Source organism: Pristiophorus japonicus, chromosome 7, assembly GCF_044704955.1.
Source record: "Pristiophorus japonicus isolate sPriJap1 chromosome 7, sPriJap1.hap1, whole genome shotgun sequence".
NCBI classification, from domain to species: domain Eukaryota; kingdom Metazoa; phylum Chordata; class Chondrichthyes; family Pristiophoridae; genus Pristiophorus; species Pristiophorus japonicus.
The window spans coordinates 63,740,991-63,760,649 of NC_091983.1; positions in this window are offsets into that span (position 1 = coordinate 63,740,991).

Here is a 19,659-nt window from a genome sequence, read left to right on the forward strand (position 1 = left end):
CTGATAGCCTCTGTCTTGGCTTCTGTCAGCCGAATGCCATCCGCCGCGATCTTTCTCCCCAAAAACTCCACTTCTGTTGCCATGAAGACGCATTTCGACCTCTTCAGCCGCAGCCCTACATGATCCAGTCGCAGGTTTTGTAGGCGTTCGGCGGTGTCCTGACCCGTGACCAATATGCCATCCTGAAAAACCATCGTGCAGGGGTACCGACTTGAGTAGGCTCTCCATGTTTCTCTGGAAGATCGCTGCAGCCGACCGAATTCCAAACGGGCATCTGTTGTAGATGAACAGTCCCTTGTGCGTGTTGATGCAGGTGAGTCCCTTTGAAGACACCTCCAGCTCCTGCATCATGTAGGCCGAAGTCAGGTCGAGCTTGGTAAATGTCTTACCTCCTGCCAGCGTCGCAAATAGGTCGTCTGCCTTAGGTAGTGGGTATTGGTCCTGTAGCGAGAAACGATTAATAGTTACTTTATAATTGCCACAAATCCTGACCGTGCCATCACTTTTGAGTACTGGAACAATCGGGCTGGCCCACTCGCTGAATTCCACTGGGGCGATGATGCCCTCGCGTTGCAGCCTGTCCAGCTCAATTTCCACTCTCTCCCTCATCATGTGAGGTACCGCTTGCGCCTTGTGGTGAATGGGTCATGCCTCTGGGATCAAGTGGATCCGCACCTTCGCCCCGGAAAAGTTTCCAATGCCTGGCTCAAAAAGGGAAGGAAATTTGTTGAGAACCTGGGTACATGAGGCCTCATTGACATGTGATAGCGCTCGGATGTCATCCCAGTTCCAGCGGATTTTGCCCAGCCAGATGGTTCCAAGCAGTGTGGGGCCATCGCCCGGGACAATCCAGAGTGGCAGTTCATGCACCGTTACCTCATTGGTGACCTTGACCATGGCACTGCCCAGGACAGTGATAAGCTCTTTGGTGTACGTTCTCAGTTTCGTGTGGATGGGGCTCAGGACTGGTCTGAGTGCCTTGTTGCACCACAGTCTCTCAAACATCTTTTTACTCATGATGGATTGGCTAGCGCCAGTGTCCATTTCCATGGCCACGGGTAAGCCATTCAATTTTACATTTAGCATTATAGGTGGACATTTCGTCAAAAAGATGTGCACCCCGTGTACTTCAGCATCTGCCTCCTCTCTCTGAGGCTTTTCAGGATGCCCACAGTTTGCTGCATCTTTGCATTGGATTCGTATACTCGTCGCCAGTTATTGTGTTCCGAACACAGATGAGACTGCACACAGAGAGGTTAAAGTAACAGCGACCTCAGTCTTTATTAAGGCACTCCAGAGTGAGGAACAGGCCTTCGGGGCCGGCTTATATACAGTGCTCCCAAGGGATTCTGGGATCCCTTGGGACTTCAGGGGATGCACTCCCTGGTGGCGGAACATGGGAGTGCATGCTTTGCAGATACACAACAGGTTGGAAACGGGTTGTTGTCAGGATTAACATTTTTACTTGCCGCCCAACCCGATCCCACCCGTTCTTGGGAGTTAAAATGTCTCCCATAATATTTTATATCACCTGTTTTCTATTAACCATTTAACTCATGAATTGCCTCTTGTTGGTTGTACACCACACCCCCAAATTTTCTATTTTGCCAACCTTACTAAAATTCCTGTTTTATCTCTCAGCCTTCAGTTCTGAAGAAGGGTACACTCCCAAAATGTCAGAACTTGAATGAAACAATTCTATAGTACCAGGAGCAGAGAAACTTTTCACCCAGCCTAGAAAGTGAATGTCAGTGGCTATTTTTACTGTGGCAGTAATCAAACCTACATCCGGTCCTGTACTCAGTGACAGCTAAAATGGTCACTTGTTTGCCAACGGGCCTACACCGTGAAAATGTGCAGACTATGAGGCACCCACTCTCTCACTTCTGACCCAAGGAGATGGGGGTTCTGCTAAGCTTCTTGTTAGCTGTTTTTAAATTTTGGCTCAGTCTCTTTCGGGTCGAATTTCTGCAGAGGCTATCTCGATCAAAACCCAAAGAAATGACAGATTGCCGGCAGATATTGTGGAAATGTATTTTTATCTAAGCTGATACCATACGGTATTTGTGTGCCTTTTGATTAAAATGGAGTCCTGGCCCTTCCAGAACTTTCTGCATTTTAGCAGCCAGCTTGTATAAACAGCCAAACCTGCTGTTAGATGGCTGATGGTTATCAGACAGTTAGGAGACAAGTCATGCTGAGATAAGTAACCCCCCCATGGTGCTCTCCTATTGTCTACACTACAGGAGTTCCATGTCACCCCACCCTTATCTTCTAGCCATTATCTCTCTTTCCTTTACCTCATCCATTTGAAGCAAACAGGTAAACTGACCAGGAAATTGGATAATCCTGACACAATACAAGACAGGTGATAGCCCATTACCTATGACTCATGGAGTAATGGCCGTTTGGCTTTCTGATAACCCTGACAAAAGGAAATATCTTGACACCATTAACTCTTTATCTGTATTCACTGACTGTGAGACAGAGCAATACACAGGGAGAGGCCAGAACTTGGGTTTTACTGTATAAATATCTTGTGAAGCTGTACCATTGCGGAGGTGTTCATTTAGCCCTTGACTGAGTGAAACCTACCCCTTGCGAGCAAGTAAATTAAAAGAGAAACTTCTATCGGAGCTGTAAGTGTCGGAGTCATTCTTTTCTGAGGTCGAGATTTCGACAGTTATTGGAGGTTCCACCGAGATGCATACTCTCTGTCCTGTGAGTAAAACGGATACAGGCATAGTGCCTCTCCAGTGAAAGGCTTCGGTGGCCAAACAAGGTGAGCCTTTGCTCACAAGAGGTTTCTTCACTGTTGAATCGCAGATGTAATCTGTTATCCACAGCTGAGGTACTGCATCTACAAGACTCGGCATTTAAAAGTTAAAGGTATTTTTTTTATAACCATTTCTTTCTCAGCTCGCCAGCAGAAGAGAACAGGTTCTGGAAAAAATCTCGAGACAGCCCGGGGAAGGTTTCAGTAGGTAAGGGAGCGCTAGTCGATCGAAAAGGGTTCCAGGTTCTTATGTGATAAGATTTTTATTGTTTTTAATTCGGAAGGGGTTCTTATGTGATAAGACTATTAAAAAAAAAGCGCTAATCGATCGAAGGTTCTTATGTGATAAGATTTTTATTGTTTTTAATTCGGAAGGGGTTCTTATGTGATAAGACTATTAAAAAAAAAAGAGCGCAATCGATCAAAGAGTTTGGGTACGGAACCTTAAGTTTTATCAGCTGTTATTAGGATAAGTTAAGGACTCGGTCTGTAGTGGCGTACAACGCAGACTGAGAATTTGTTTAGAGGTTATGATTTGTGTACTCACGGGAATATTGTTTGTTGTCCTTGTATTACTGTTGTGTGCAATAACTTTGTGAGAGATTGCCATTAGAGAAACGGGAAGAGTCACTAGGGAAAATTGTGATTCGGAAAAAAAAACACAAGGATTGATTAAGAAAAGAAACAGTAACTGATTGATCAACTACGGTTGGTTCGTGCCAACATATCTCACACACCCAGACTGAGCCCGAATTAAGAGCCTTTTCAGGCCACGTAACGGCCAGGAGAAGTGGGCGTAGAGAACTCGGTTGGCCGAAAGGATTGTGAGATCAGAAACTGGAAAATCTTAAATCATCCAGAATAGGTGCCGGAGCAAGTTAAAACACCACAAAAGGCACACCAGCCTATGTCATGCTCCAGAATTGTGGTCAGTCTTCAATTGACCAAAGAAACAAAAACCAGTAAAGTGGACTAAGGGTGAAAACAGGCCATTTCCACCCGATGGTTCATTTAATTTAGAGAGAACAACGTGTCTAGAGGAATGTCTTATAAACAGAGATCCAGGTAAAAAAAAAAGGAAAGTAATAGAAAAGGCCTGGGTTCCGATTCTTCAAGCCCATGTAAAATTAACAGAGGAAGTAAATCAAATGAAAAAAAAAAGAGAACCTGATAGTGACTTATGAAAAAAAAATGAAGCTAGTAAAAGAAAAAGCTTTATTGAATGGAGAGAGACTTGTGAATGTCTTGTCTTTGAATGAGAGTGCGTGAATGTCTTGTCTTTGAATGAGAGTGCTTCTGTCTTTTTTCCTTGTGTCTGGAAACCTGTTTGGAAAAGTTGTGGAGCTGCCTGTTTGTTTTAGCTCCACCCACTTTTTCAAACAAAGTGAAGTTTTTTTAACCCTTCATAGTGTTGTCCTGTATGTGGGAAGTTTAAGACATTTTAAGTTAGAAGCGCAGGTGTGGATTTATTCGGATGAGAGGTTACGGAGCTAGGAAATGCACAAAGGATAGGTTTGTTGAGACATGGTCCCGGTGGTTAAAAGTTGTAATGCCTTTTTTTTTAAAAAGCCTTTGTGGGTCTCTCGAGGTGCAGGCTGGGGGAGTACACTCTCATTGTCCTTGGTGTAAAATCTTGGTACAAAAGCTTCTAACTCAGTAGGAGGATTTTTTTGGATAAAGAGTGGCAGTACAATAATTGAATTGGGATTTTGAGATATTTCAGGTGATCTCCTTGATCAACATTTTGAGTGTATTGGAAAAATCTTGGGTTTGGAGGCCATTTAATAAGATTAGAAAACAAGTACTTTACATTCTGTGATCTGTGAATCACTATAAGCATAAATGAGAAGTCCGTGTAACACACAGATTTGTCCAGTTCAGAAGCCCACACAAATGGAGGTTTGTCCATGACCTACGAGCTGTGAATGAATCTACTATATTCTCACAATGCTTAAAGGATGTGGAATGAAGTATCCCGGAATGCTTTCCAGAACCTTAAGCAGTCCCTCACTTCAGCACCAGCCTTGGGATTACCAGATTACACTAAGCTATTCAACTTATTTGTGCATCACAAGTCGGGTTTTGCACAATCTGTTTTGACTCAGTTACATGGGGACAGGCAGCGACCGGTAGCGTATTTCAGTACCCAACTAGACCCAGTGGCACGCGGACTACCAGGATGTCTTCCTTCGTTGGCAGCAGCTTATTATGCTATGCAACAGGCTCAGACAATAACTCTAAATCATCAGACCATTTGGATATCCCACACTCTGTCGAGATTTTACTTACTAAATGTGCCACCCAACACCTAACCTCCGCAAGAACCACCAAATACGAGGTCGAACTGTTATCAAATCCGAACCTTGTCATCAAAAGATGTACTACCTTAAATCCAGCCACTCTACTCCCCACGGAAGACGACGGCGAACCCCATTCATGTGAAATGGTAACCGAATTAGTGACTAAACCACGTATCAATCTAACAGATGTACCAATGTGTAACCCTGATTTAGTGTACTATGTTGACGGATCAGCCTTACGAAATGATAGGGGCCAACCTAGAGCGGCTTATGCAATTGTAACTCAGTTTAATGTTGTCGAAACAGCCTCTCTTCCAGACTCCTTTTCAGCCCAACAAGCCGAATTGTTTGCGTTAACTCGAGCCTATATTCTAGCTGAAGGACACACAGTTAATATCTACACTGACTCCAGGTATGCTTTTGGGGTATCACATGACTATGGACAAATTTGGAAGATTCGCGGGTACCTGACTTCTTCAGGAACCCCTATCAAAAATGCAGAACAAGTGGAAAATCTCCTGCGAGCCATTCAATGCCCCTTAAAACTTGCCATTATCAAATGCCAGGCACATACAGGCCAGTCGAATGAGGTGGCACTTGGGAATGCCAGAGCTGATAATGCAGCTAAGTCAGCAGCTCTGTCAAAAGGGGGGATGCAGGTGTCATTGTTCCCACTAAGGAAAAATAATTGCTCAGACCCGCCACCCACTATTAATGATGTGCTGGCCTTTCAGACACAGGCCAGTACGGAGGAGGTGGTGACCTGGACGAAGGATCAATGTTATAAAAATCCAGAAGGAATATGGGTTCACCATGACGGCCGCGTGGTGGCCCCTAGATCCTTACTTCCATGGATTGCCCGATGTGTTCATACATTCACACATGCAGGCAAAGGGGGATTGGCAGATTATATTTTGGCAACTTGGTATGCACCAGGTATTTCGGCAATTGCAAAACAAATCTGTGAAAATTGTGTTACCTGTCAGACAATGAATCCGGGTAAGACGGAAAAAGTAGAATCTGCCTCCCACCCAAATCCAGTCGGGCCTTTTGTACATTTACAAATGGATTTTATTGAATTACCTATGTGTATGGGATTCAAGTATGTATTAGTTATTGTAGATGTGTTCTCTAGATGGATTGAAGCCTTTCCATGTAAAAAGGCCGATGCCACTACTGTTGCTAAATGTTTGTTAAAAGAAATTGTACCGCGCTTCGGAATCCCTACTAAGCTTTCCAGTGATAACGGGTCACATTTCACGGGAACTGTCATAAGAGAAATGTGTAAAGCTTTACAGATTAATCAACGTTTTCATTGCAGTTATCATCCACAATCAGCTGGACTTGTTGAAAGATATAATGGAATGCTTAAAAATAAGCTGGCAAAACTATGCAATGACACTGGACTGAAATGGACAGAACTGCTGCCCTTAGCTTTGATGGTAATGCGATCTGCAACCAACAGAACAACAGGCCTGTCACCACATGAGATAGTTATGGGACGTCCCCAACGACTACCTTTTACAGCACCATTTACTGCAAAACAGATGGACATCCACAAAATGGAGGAAAATATGTTGAATTATTGTATTGCACTAACCAAATGTATTTCCAGCTTTCATTCACAGGTAAAGGAAGCCCAAGTCAAGCCAGCGGAAGGGAAGTGTCATAACCTGGAGCCAGGGGAATTCGTTTACATCAAGATTTTTAAAAGGAAAAGCAGTCTACAGCCAAGATTCGAAGGACCATACCAGGTCCTGCTGGCGACCAATACTGCAATCAAGGTAAAGGAAAGACCAACATGGATCCACGCATCCCATTGCAAACGGGCACCCGACCAGGAGGAAGGGACGAAGGAATCAGAGGAACAGAAAAAGGAAGACTGAATAAGGAACTGTATGGACTATGGGGACTGATGGTGCTGGGCTTGACAGGGTTTTACTTCGCATTATTGATTACACCAGGGGTACAGACCCACCACCGAAGGGAATTGCACGTAAACGTATTTATGGCACTGAGTCATAGGTATGCTCAAGAAAGAAACTTGTCGAGTTGTTGGATATGTTCCCATGTACCTGTTCACTCCAGGGGGGGTATTCCCCTGAGATCTGTCCCCTTTAACGAATCAGAAATGGTAGAATGGTTGACAGTGCAAAACAGGACAAAACTAACTAAGGGGCCAGAAACGAAGGAGCAAACAGAATGGAGGTCGGCAGGGTATAAACTTACAGTCTTCCAGGGATGGTACCAGCCCAATTATGATAATAACCATCAGCCTCCCTTCCTAAGCATTACTCCCAGAATAAGAAATCCTGAGGGTATAATATGCCTAGTGAGTAATGAGACAAAAGGACCAGAAATGGGACGCAGCAAGTGTTCCCAAATGATTAAATGGCAAGCCACAACTAATCCCACTGAGAGAAAGATAGCAACCGTTGGCTGGACAACGGTCCATAACAAAGCCCCAGGTGAAGGGTGGGAAGGTGAGACCACTCGAGTAGGGACAGTGCGAAAGGACCAGGAGCTGACGTCCTATAATTGCACCTACTTTATTTGTGGCCATAAAGCCTACCCATGGTTACCAGCCAACTGGACAGGGTCCTGTTACTTAGGATATGTGGTACCCCTTATCAGATCAGTAAGGACTCTAAGGGAGGCCTATGGAAGCCACAGATTTAAACGGGATTTAACGTGGCTAAACGGAATATTCAAGGTAATGGTGCCACCCTATGGAATAGCATCGACCGAATGGCAGTTACGGGAACTGGCTAACTTAGTAGAATCAGTAGCCAACGCAACTTCCCAAGCCTTTGAAGGGATAAATGACGAAATGGTAGCTATTCGAACAGTGGCTCTCTAAAATCGTATGGCCTTAGATTATCTCCTAGCCAAGGAGGGAGGGACATGCGCATTAATAGGTGAAGAATGCTGTACATATATCCCAGATAAATCAGAAGATATCGGCAGTCTAGCTGAAAACATCAGGAAAAAGGTAATAGAGTATAAACAGACAGTTGGCCAGGACGGTATCACCTTGTGGGGTTGGGCATCAGGATGGTTGGGAGCCCTGGGGAAATCTGTGGTACAGGGTTTGATCATATTCCTGCTGATAGTCTTCGCCCTGTATCTATTATTTGTCGTCATTAAGTGTTGCTGTGCCAGGCTTGGAGAAACTATGTTACCTACCGAGACCACGGCTAGAGTTATGGTCGCAACAACTGCTGAAGGCTCTTGTGTAGAAATGGAAATGGAGAGACTGTACAAGATCAGAATGGATTGAGTTGTCCTTGTGAAGGACAAAATGGGGGAATGTGGAAATGTATTTTTATCTAAGCTGATACCATACGGTATTTGTGTGCCTTTTGATTAAAATGGAGTCCTGGCCCTTCCAGAACTTTCTGCATTTTAGCAGCCAGCTTGTATAAACAGCCAAACCTGCTGTTAGATGGCTGATGGTTATCAGACAGTTAGGAGACAAGTCATGCTGAGACAAGTAACCCCCCCATGGTGCTCTCCTATTGTCTACACTACAGGAGTTCCATGTCACCCCACCCTTATCTTCTAGCCATTATCTCTCTTTCCTTTACCTCATCCATTTGAAGCAAACAGGTAAACTGACCAGGAAATTGGATAATCCTGACACAATACAAGACAGGTGATAGCCCATTACCTATGACTCATGGAGTAATGGCCGTTTGGCTTTCTGATAACCCTGACAAAAGGAAATATCTTGACACCATTAACTCTTTATCTGTATTCACTGACTGTGAGACAGAGCAATACACAGGGAGAGGCCAGAACTTGGGTTTTACTGTATAAATATCTTGTGAAGCTGTACCATTGCGGAGGTGTTCATTTAGCCCTTGACTGAGTGAAACCTACCCCTTGCGAGCAAGTAAATTAAAAGAGAAACTTCTATCGGAGCTGTAAGTGTTGGAGTCATTCTTTTCTGAGGTCGAGATTTCGACAATATTACAGGAGTTTTTTAATTTTAGGCATTCGAAGTGGTGTATTTATGAGCAAGTACCAATCAATCTTTATATTTATTAGTATTCAAATTGGATAGCTGTTTAACTCCCTTCCTCAAAGTGAAGAATAATTTCCACTTTCAAAATGATCTGCTCTAAGCAGATAATGATCAGTGTGACTAATAGATGGTCAGATGCATAACATTTCAATGTATGTTGAAACTTATCAGGACGTTCAGTTCCCAAAGTCAAAGTCATTGTCCTTATCAGGTATGATATGACTAAAAGAAATTAGCTACAAGCATATTTAGAGGAGATATCAGGAAAAATCGCTTCATGCAAAAAAATGACAAATGTATGGAACAATCTACCAAGCAAGATACTGCAAGCAAAAACATTGGGGCTATCCGAACTGTAATTAAATGTCACAATCGGAGAATTAATGTATGAGAGCGATGAGCTTCAAAAGGCTGAATGTCCTTTTCTCATGCCTGATTTTTCTTGTGCTTTGGTGACAGCAAATGGATTAACTCTGTACAAGTTGACTGTCTGAAATTCAGGATGTTCTGGAATTCGGACACCGGGCCGATTTAGCAGCAAAAAATATATCCCATTCGTTATTGGCAGAAGAATTGCTAATAAGCAAACCCGGATAGTTTTTTAAACCGATTACCGCTGTGAGTTGGGCCTAGGGAGGCAGAAAAACACCCTCCAAAAAATTCAAAAAACAAAAAATAAAAATTCACAAAACATTCACAAAACCCTTACCTACTAAATCGCTGAAAAATAATTAAAAAATAAAAAATTTTACTTACCTTTTCAGCAGGTCTTCAACGCAGGTTTTTCCCGGCAGCCAACCCCTGACCCGAAACTGCGACCATCCCCACTCCACCACCAACCCACCCTTGCTCCACTACCGACCCCACCCCGCTGCACCGCCGAACCCCCTGCTCCGCCGATGATCTCCCCCGGTCCACCGCCAACACCCCCCGCTCTGTCGCTGCCTCCTCCCCCCGGTCCACCGCCAACACCCCCCGCTCTGTCGCTGACCTCCATCCCCCGGTCCACCGCCAACCCCCCCCGCTCTGTCGCTGACCTCCATCCCCCGGTCCACCGCCAACACCCCCCGCTCTGTCGCTGACCTCCATCCCCCGGTCCACCGCCAACCCCCCCCGCTCTGTCGCTGACCCCCATCCCCCGGTCCACCGCCAACCCCCCCCGCTCTGTCGCTGACCCCCCCCCCCCCGGTCCACCGCCAACCCCCCAGCTCCACCGCCAACACCCCCCGCTCTGTCGCTGACCTCCATCCCCCGGTCCACCGCCAACACCCCCCGCTCTGTCGCTGACCTCCATCCCCCGGTCCACCGCCAACCCCCCCCGCTCTGTCGCTGACCTCCATCCCCCGGTCCACCGCCAACCCCCCCCGCTCTGTCGCTGACCCCCATCCCCCGGTCCACCGCCAACCCCCCCCGCTCTGTCGCTGACCCCCATCCCCCCCCCGGTCCACTGCCAACCTCCCTGCTCCGCTGTTGATCCCCTCACTCTGCCGCCGACGCCCCGCTCCACCGCTGATCCCCCTACTCCACCGCCGAGCTCCACCGCACCGTCGCTGATCCCCTTGCTCCACCGCTGATCCCCCCCGCTCCGTCGTTGATTCTCGCACTCTACCGGGAGCCCCCCTGCTCTGCCTCCGACCCCCCCGCTCCACCGCTTTTAAAAATCAATTCATTTGAAACAGTTTTCAATAACCAAAAGCCATCTCAGTTTTGCACAATACGATCTCATGCATTACAGTAATTGTTATGTATGCAATCAAGGTTCAAACTGAGTACTGTTTAACTAAGCAAGGTATGACCTTGGCTGTACTTTATTTAGGCCCAAAGTGCCTGACTCTCAAAGTAGCTGGCCTTTTATACCAGAGCAGCATCATGTGCGTGCTGCTCAGTGGCCTCCAACAATGACACCATCTGGTGGCTACAAACAGTATGTACATACATGACAGTAATACTGACAGCTGAAACAATGACAGGGGTCTTGAAATTGCAAGCAGGCAACAAATTATTTTCATCACTTGCAGTGGGCCAATTACTGCAATGGTACTTTGTAAATTCAGATTGATGGGGCACCCAAGTAGCATTACTGAAGTTCAGCAACCCCCCGCTCCCCGTCCCCCTCCCCCTTACCTCGGCCCAGGTGTTTCCAGATTCGGGACATTGGAAATACGTTCCGAAATCTGGAAATGCCTGAAATCTGGAATGGCCTCAGTCGTGAGATTTCAGGATTTCAGATGTTCTACCTGTAATTATAACAGTACAAGCCAACGTTGAATGTTGTACTGGATACCCTATTCACTTTGCAGCATGAGACTAACATCACTCCAGTTCAATACTATTAACTATGAATAGATATTTGAACGTATAGAGGTGACAGCAGTCTGGGTCGACAGCCCCTGACTTGCGAGATAAACATTGGCTTCAATACAAACAGGCTGAGCGCAAAGTGATTTTTCTTCAGAATAGTTCTGCATTCATGCATGAAACCAGTGCAAAACAGAAAAATGGACTGCGGCTATTAGCACTAAATTGATTAAAACTCTGGAAACATTCAAACGCTGTCTCCAACTTGTTATGTATGCAATAAAGGTTCAAACTGAGTACTGTTTAACTAAGCAAGGTACGACCTTGGCTCTGTTTTATTTAGTCCCAAAGTGTCTGACTCACAAAATGGCTGGCCTTTTATACCAGAGCCGCAGCATGTGCGTGCTGCTCAGTGGCCTCCAACAATGACACCATCTGGTGGCTCATCATCATAGGCAGTCCCTCGGAATCGAGGAGGGCTTGCTTCCACTCTGTAAGTGAGTTCATTGATGGCTGAATAGTCCGATACGGGAGCCACAGACCCTGTTACAGGTGGGACAGACATTCGTCGAGGGAGGGGGTCGGGGGAGCTGGTTTGCCGCACGCTCCTTCCACTGCCTGTGCTTGTCCTCTTCATGCTCCTTGCGTCGAGACTCAAAGAGCTCAACGCCCTCACGGATGTACTTTCTCCACCTCGGGTGATCTTCAGCCAGGGTCTCCCAGGTGTCAGTGGTGATGTCGCACTTTACCAGGGAGGCTTTGAGGGTGTCCTTGTAACATTTCCGCTGTCCTCCTTTGGCTCGTTTACCAAGAAGGAGCTCCGCATCAAGCATTTGCTTAGGGAGTCTCGTATCTGGCATGCGTACTATGTGGCCTGCCCAGCGAAGTTGATCTAGTGTGGTCAGTGCTTCAATACTGGGAATGTTAGCCTGGTCGAGGACACTGATGTTGGTACACCTGTCCACCCAGGAGATTTGCAGGATCTTGCGGAGACATCGTTGGTGATATATCTCCAGCAACTTGCAGTGCCTTCTGTACTTGGTCCATGCCTCAGACCCATACAGGAGGGCGGGTATTACTACAGCCCTGCAGACCATGAGTTTGGTAGTAGATATGAGGGCCTGGTCTTCAAACACTCTTTTCCGCAGACGGCCGAAGGCTGCGCTGGTACACTGGAGGAGATGCTGAATCTCCGCATCAATGTCTGCCTTTGTTGATAAGAGGCTCCTGAGATATAGGAAATGGTCCATGTTGTCCAGGGCCACACCGTGGATCTTGATGATTGGAGGGCCGTGCTGTGCGGCAATGACAGGCTGGTGAAGGACCTTTGTCTTACGGATGTTAAGCGTAAGGCCCATGCTTTCATATGCCTCAGTGAATACATTGACTAGATCCTGGCATTCAGCCTCTGAAAGTGCACAGGCGCAGGCATCGTCTGCATACTGCAGCTCAACGACCCGTAGCCTTGTTATTCTTAAGCTGTTTTATGGCTTTGCCAACCTCGTGCAACGCTGGAGTTTCACTGAGTTGGTGGCGGGTCGCATGCTGCGGGATGGAGTCGAGAACACTCGAGTCAAAGGCAGAGTCTCGATTGAGGAGATCTTCAAAGTGCTCCTTCCATCGGACCCTGCCAGCCTCGGTGTCCTTGATGAGTATTTCCCCGTTCTTGGCCAGGAGTGGGGTGGAGCCTTGGGAGTTTGGACCGTAGGTGGCCTTGACTGCAGTGAAGAATCCTCGCATATTGTGGCTGTCGGCCAGTTGTTGTATCTCCTGTGCTTTCTCCATCCACCACCTGTTCTTTAGGTCCCGAGTTTTTTGTTGGACCTGAGCCTTGAGCCGTCTGTAATGTTGTTTTGCAGATCCCGAGTTGGGCTGTTGCTTGAGGCTCAGAAATGCTTTGTGCTTGTGATCTATTAGTTCTTCGATCTCCTGATCATTTTCATCAAGCCAGTCCTGATATTTTCTGGTTGAGTGCCAAGTGTCTCTTCACAGGCACTGGTTATAGAGGCCTGGAGGGCAGACCAAGCGCTATGGGGATTCAGCATCTCAGGGTCATCAAGGCACGCCAGATTGGCTGTGAGGCGCTGGCTGTATAGGGCTCTCTTAGCTGGATGCCTAAGTGCCCTGGCATTAACTTTTTTGCAGAACTGCTTCTGTTGTCCCCTCTGCTTTGGGACAATGTTAATGTTGATGATGGATCGGATTAGGCGGTGGTCCGTCCAGCAGTTGGCAGCTCCTGTCATAGCGCGGGTGATGCGCACATCCTTGCGATCCCTGGCTCGGACAATTACATTATCGTGTAGGTGCCAGTGTTTGGAGCGAGGGTGTTGCCACGATGCCTTGTATTTGTCCCTCTGACTGAACAGCATGTTGGTAATGAGGAGTTCATGATCTAGACATTTTGTCAGGAGTAGGGTACCGCTGGAGTTGGCTTTTCCTACCCACTCTCTGCCGATCATGCCTCCCTAGAGGGCTGTGCCTTTGCCAACCCTGGCATTAAAATCACCCAGGAGGATCAATTTGTCGCCTGTGAGGACACGCGACAAGGATGTCTCGAGGTTGGAATAAAAACCCTCTTTAGCCTCAACCGTTGCATCAAGTGTGGGGGCGTACGCACTGATGACTGTGGCACATTGGTTCCGAGATAGGGTGATACGGAGAGTCATGAGGCGTTCGTTAACCCCACAGGGGGAATCTTTGAGGCGGTCGACCAGCTCATTCTTGACGGCAAAGCTGACTCCATGAAGGTGGCATTCTGCCTCTGGTTTCCCTTTCCAGAAGAAGGTGTAACCTCCACCATGTTCCTTCAACTGGCCTTCCCCTGCCCGCCGGGTCTCGCTTAGGGCGGCGATGTCAATGTCAAAACGTCTGAGTTCCCGGGCAACTATGGCGGTGCAGCATTCCGGCCTGTTGCTGTTGGGATTGTCCATGAGGGTCCTGACGTTCCAGGTCCCGAACTTCATACTGACGGAGTGGAAGATGCCTGTGCGTGGGTTCTTTTAATGTGGGGTGGCTGTTGCACACTGGCAACCACACGGGCTTAGCTCAACAAGGTCTTGGTCCAGTGGCAAGGAGGTCCAAGACAACTGGAGACCAGGCACAGCTCTATAAGCCTAATTGCCTACGGCGAAGTGTTGACCGTAAGCTCAGCGCCGGGTAGCGCCACTGATGGTAGATGGCCCAAGGCTAGATTGGGGGGCAGGTATTAGGAAGGTGACTTCCAAGGTTATTTTAAAACATTAAAAATTGATAAAGGTTCCCAATTTATTTCAAAAGTTTCTAAGATTTATTAAAACGTTTCAAGAAGTTTCTAAGAATTGTTAAAAATCTAAGATGTAAGTCAATAATAGACTATAAAAGTTTCCTCAATTTAAAAAGTTTCTAAAAGTTGTTAAAAGTCAAAGATGTAAGTTAATAATAGATGTTTAAAAGTATTTCGGTTGAGAGTCCAAAATGTAAGTTTAAAAGTTCTCCTAAATTTTTTAATAAGTTTAAAAGTTGGCTAAAAGTTTAAACATTCATTAAAAGTTGGTTGGGGGTATGAGACGACGCCACGCCTCGGTCCCTTCAGCTGATTCGGCACCGGCCTCGGAGTCCCTTTGGCGGATTGAACGCCGGCCTTGGAATCCCTTCAGCCGGCCCCGCGTCCCCTCGGCCAGCCAGACGCCCTCTGAATCCAGTGCTCCTCCCGGGCCGGGTGGCCGTAGACCAAGCGCTTCTCCCGGGCGGGGTGGCTGGCTGTCTGGAAGATGCTGCGCTGCACCGAGCCGGAGCCGCTCTTTGTGGTGGCTACAAACAGCATGTATATCCTCTGAGATCTTATCACAGTCTTTCACAGGTTGAGACAGTCCGGTGCTTTACGCTCCCAGGTTGACCGTCTCAATTCCACTCCGGCTTTGGGTGGATGTGCGGAGTCTGTTGTGGCTGGTGGCTGGATGGTTGATTTGTTGGGGGTAGCTGTGGCCATGTCAGGAATTGCAAGTCCATTTTTATTGACCAAGTCCGTAATGGAAATTCCAGGTTCACTGATGACCCTTGAGTCCACTGAAGGCTGCTGGTAGGTTGGTTGGTCGTCGACGGTTTCTTCGTCCGATTGCTCTGGCTCGTCTGTGTGCCTCAGCTTTGTTTGATCCATGTGTTTCCTGCAAGTTTGCCCATTCTTGAGCTTAATAACAAATACTCTGTTGCCCTCCTTGACCATGACCGTATCAGTGATCCATTTGGGACCCTGACCATAATTCAACACATATACAGGATCATTAACAGAAATCTCGCGTGACACAGTTGCGCGATCGTGGTACCCTTGTTGAGTCTGTCTTCTGTATTCAACATGATTACTTAAATCTGGGTGTACAAGCGATAACTTGGTCTTAAGACCTCTTTTCATCATGAGTTCATCATGCGAGACCTCTGTGAGTGTGTGGGGTCTTGTCCTGTAACTCAGCAGTATGCAAGACAAGCAGGTCTGCAGTGACCCTTGGGTTACTCTCCTCATGCTTTGCTTGCTAATTTGTACTGCACGTTCTGCTTGCCCATTGGATGCAAGCTTGAACGGTGCTGACCTTACATGTTTTATGCCGTTAAGTTTTACAAACTCCTGAAACTCCTGACTGGTGAAGCACGACCCATTGTCACTCACCACTATGTCAGGCAGACCATGTGTCACGAACATGACATTGAGATTCTCTATGGTTGCTGTGGACGTACTGGATGACATGATTATGCATTCTATTTACTTCGAATAAGCATCCACCACCACTAAAAACATCTTGCCCAGGAAGGGACCTGCAAAATCTACATGGATCCTGGACCAAGGTTTAGATAGCCATGACCACAGACTCAGCGGCGATTCCACTGGTGCTTTGCTGAGCTGCATGTAAGTGTTGCACTGATGCACGCATGCTTTCAGCTCAATGAATTCCTGGCCACCATACGTGGGACCTGGTGATGGCCTCCATCATCACTATACCAGGGTATGTCCTGTGTAACTCATGCACAAACTTCTCTCTTCCTTCCTTGGGCATTACAACACGATTGCCCCACAATATGCAATCTGCTTGAATAGACAGTTCGTCCTTGCGACGAATGTACGGTTTGGCCTCCTCGCACATTTGCTTAGGTATGGCAGACCAATCCCCTTTGAGGATGCAACCCCTTACCACCGATAATATTGGGTCCTGGCTGGTCCAGGACTTAACTTGTTGAGCCGTGACAGGGATACATTCACTCTCAAAAGCATTCATGATTAACATTAAATCTGCCGATTGTGGCGTTTCTACCTCCGGTGTGGGCAACGGCAACTGGCTCAAAGCATCGGCACAATTCTCTGTGCCAGGTCTGTGGCGAATGACATAATCATAGGCAGATAATGTCAGCGCACATCTTTGGATGCGGGATGAAGCGTTGGTATTGGTACCTTTGCTCTCAGAAAGCAACAAAATGAGCGGCTTGTGATCGGTCTCTAATTCAAACCTCAGACCGAACAGGTATTGATGTATCTTTTCAACACTGTACACACACTAAAGCTTCTTTTTCTAGCATACTGTAGGCTCTTTCTGTTTTAGACAAACATTTGGATGCATACGCGACAGGTTGAAGTTTCCCCGACTCATTGGCTTGTTGTAATACGCAACCAACTCCACATGACAATGCGTCACAGGCCAACACTAAACATTTACATGGGTCATAATGTACCAGCAGCTTGTTCAAGCAAAGCAGATTTATGGCTTTCTCGAAAGCTCTGTCTTGCGATGTGCCCCACACCCAGTTGTTGCCTTTTCTCAATAGCATGTGCAGTGGTTCAAGTAAGGTGCTCAATTTAGGTAGAAAGTTACCAAAGTAGTTGATTAGACCCAGGAACGAACGCAGCTCCATCATGTTCTGTGGCTTGAATGCATTCTTGAAGGCTTTGGTTTTCACGTCAGTAGGTCTGATGCCATCAGCGGCGATTTTCCTCCCGAGGAATTTGACCCCCGGTGCCATGAAGACGCACCGAGCATTTAAGTCTGAGTCCCACTCTGTCCAACGCAGTAGAACCTCTTCCAGGTTGTTCAGATGTTCCTTGGAGTCACGACCGGTGATCAGGATGTCATCTTGGAACACGACGGTTCTGGGAATGGACTTCAGTAGGCTTTCCATATTCCTCTGGAATATTGCTGCAGCCGAGCATTTACCAAATGGGCACCTGTGGTAAATAAACATTCCTTTGTGCGTGTTAATGCACGTAAGACTCTTCAATGTCTCGACCAACTCCTGTGTCATATAGGCCGACATCAAGTCCAGTTTTGTGAACGACCTCCCCCCGGCTAGCGTCGCAAACAAGTCATCAGCCTTCGGTAACGGGTACTGATCTTGTTTCGAAACCCTGTTGATCATAGCCTTGTAGTCTCCACAGCTTCTGACTGTGCATCACTTTTCAGCACAGGAACAATGGGGCTGGCCCATTCATTAAATTCGACCGGTGATATGATCCCTTCACGTTGGAGTCTGTCCAGTACAATTTCGATCTTCTCCCTCGGCACTGCCCGAGCTTTATGATGGATGGGTCTTGCATTTGAGTCTACATGGATCTGCACCTTGGCTCCCGTGAAGTTGCCAATACCCAGTTTGAACAGCGAGGGGAATTTGCTCAATAATTGGGCACATGTATCTTCCTCCGATGTCAACGCCTTTATGGCGTTCCAGTCGCATCTGATTTTTTCCAACCAGTTCCAGCCGAGCAGCGTTGGGCCATTGCCTGGAACAATCCCAGTGGTAACTCGTGAACTGCACCGTTATATGACACATTGATTTGTGCACTGCCAATCACCTTTATCAGTTCTTTGGTATACGTGCGCAGCTTGGCGTTAACAGGGCTCAGCCTGGGCCTCGCAGTCTTAGTATCCCACAGCTTATTAAATGCCCCCTCGTTCATGATTGATTGACTCGCCCCTGTGTCCAGTTCCATTGATACCGGTATCCCATTAAACTTCATGTTAATCAAAATTGTTTTACTCTTGATTATGAAAGAGTCCATACACTCCCTCCTCTGGCATCTTGGATTGCGTATCCGGATCCGCGCTAGTCTGACTCTCATCCTTCACGTGGTGTGTCGCAGCTTGCTTGCTCATCTGTGGACACTTGCGCTGGAGATGCCCCACTCTCAGACAGCCTTTGCAACTATTTTGCTTAAATTGCCACTGCTGGTGCCGATGATTTCCCCCACAATGCCAACATGGAGAAGTCGGATACATTCCCACTGGCGAACTTTGGGCAGCCACAGGTTTTGGGAATGCAGCCAGATAGGCCCTGCCATGTGCCGTTCTGCCGAACGCCAAATCAATCGCATTTACAGTACTTGCCAAGGTTCGGTTCTTCACCGATATTTGCTTTAGACTCCTGTCCGTCGTCATACATGATTGAGCGATCTGAATGACCTTTTTTAAATCCAACCCCTCCATCGCCAGAAGTTTGCGCAGGATCATCTCGTGGTTGATTCCGATAACAAAGAAGTCCCGCAGCATGTCTGCCAACACCGTCCCGAACTTGCACGGTGCCGCTAGACCTCTCAGGTCGGCGACGAATTCCACCGCGCTCTGGCCCTCCGATCGAACGTGTGTGTAAAACTTTTATCTCGAGATGATGATGCCGTTGTTTGGCTTGAGGTGCTCCCGTACCAATGTACACAATGCCTTGCACGTTTTCTCTGTTGGATCACTAGGCATGAGTAGATTCTTTATCAGACAGTAGATCTTTGAACTGCACACAGTGAGGAACACGGCCCGGCACCGATCTATATCGTCGACCCACTTCATTTTGTTGGCCACGAAGTACTGGTTCAAACGGCTCACAAAGTCTTCCCAATCTTCTCCCTCCACGAATTGCTCTAAAAATCCAATCCTGCTTATTTTACAAACAAAGGTTCTTGTATTCAAGTCGCCAAATGTTATGTATGCAATAAAGGTTCAAACTGAGTACTGTTTAACTAAGCGAGGTACAACCTTGCTTGTGCTTTATTTAGTCCCAATGTGTCTGACTCGCACCAGAGCCGCACCATGTGCATGCTGCTCAGTGGCCTCCAACTATGACACCATCTGGTGGCTACAAACAGCATGTACATACATGACACAACTGAAACTGCATGCTGAATCCCAAAATTATGAATTAAACGTCAATAATTGAATAATGGAGTAAAAATGTTAATGGCCAAGTCCCTGATTTTATTCTTGTTAAACCTATCCAAACAGTTACTTTTCTTAAAAAGCATGCACTAATATTTG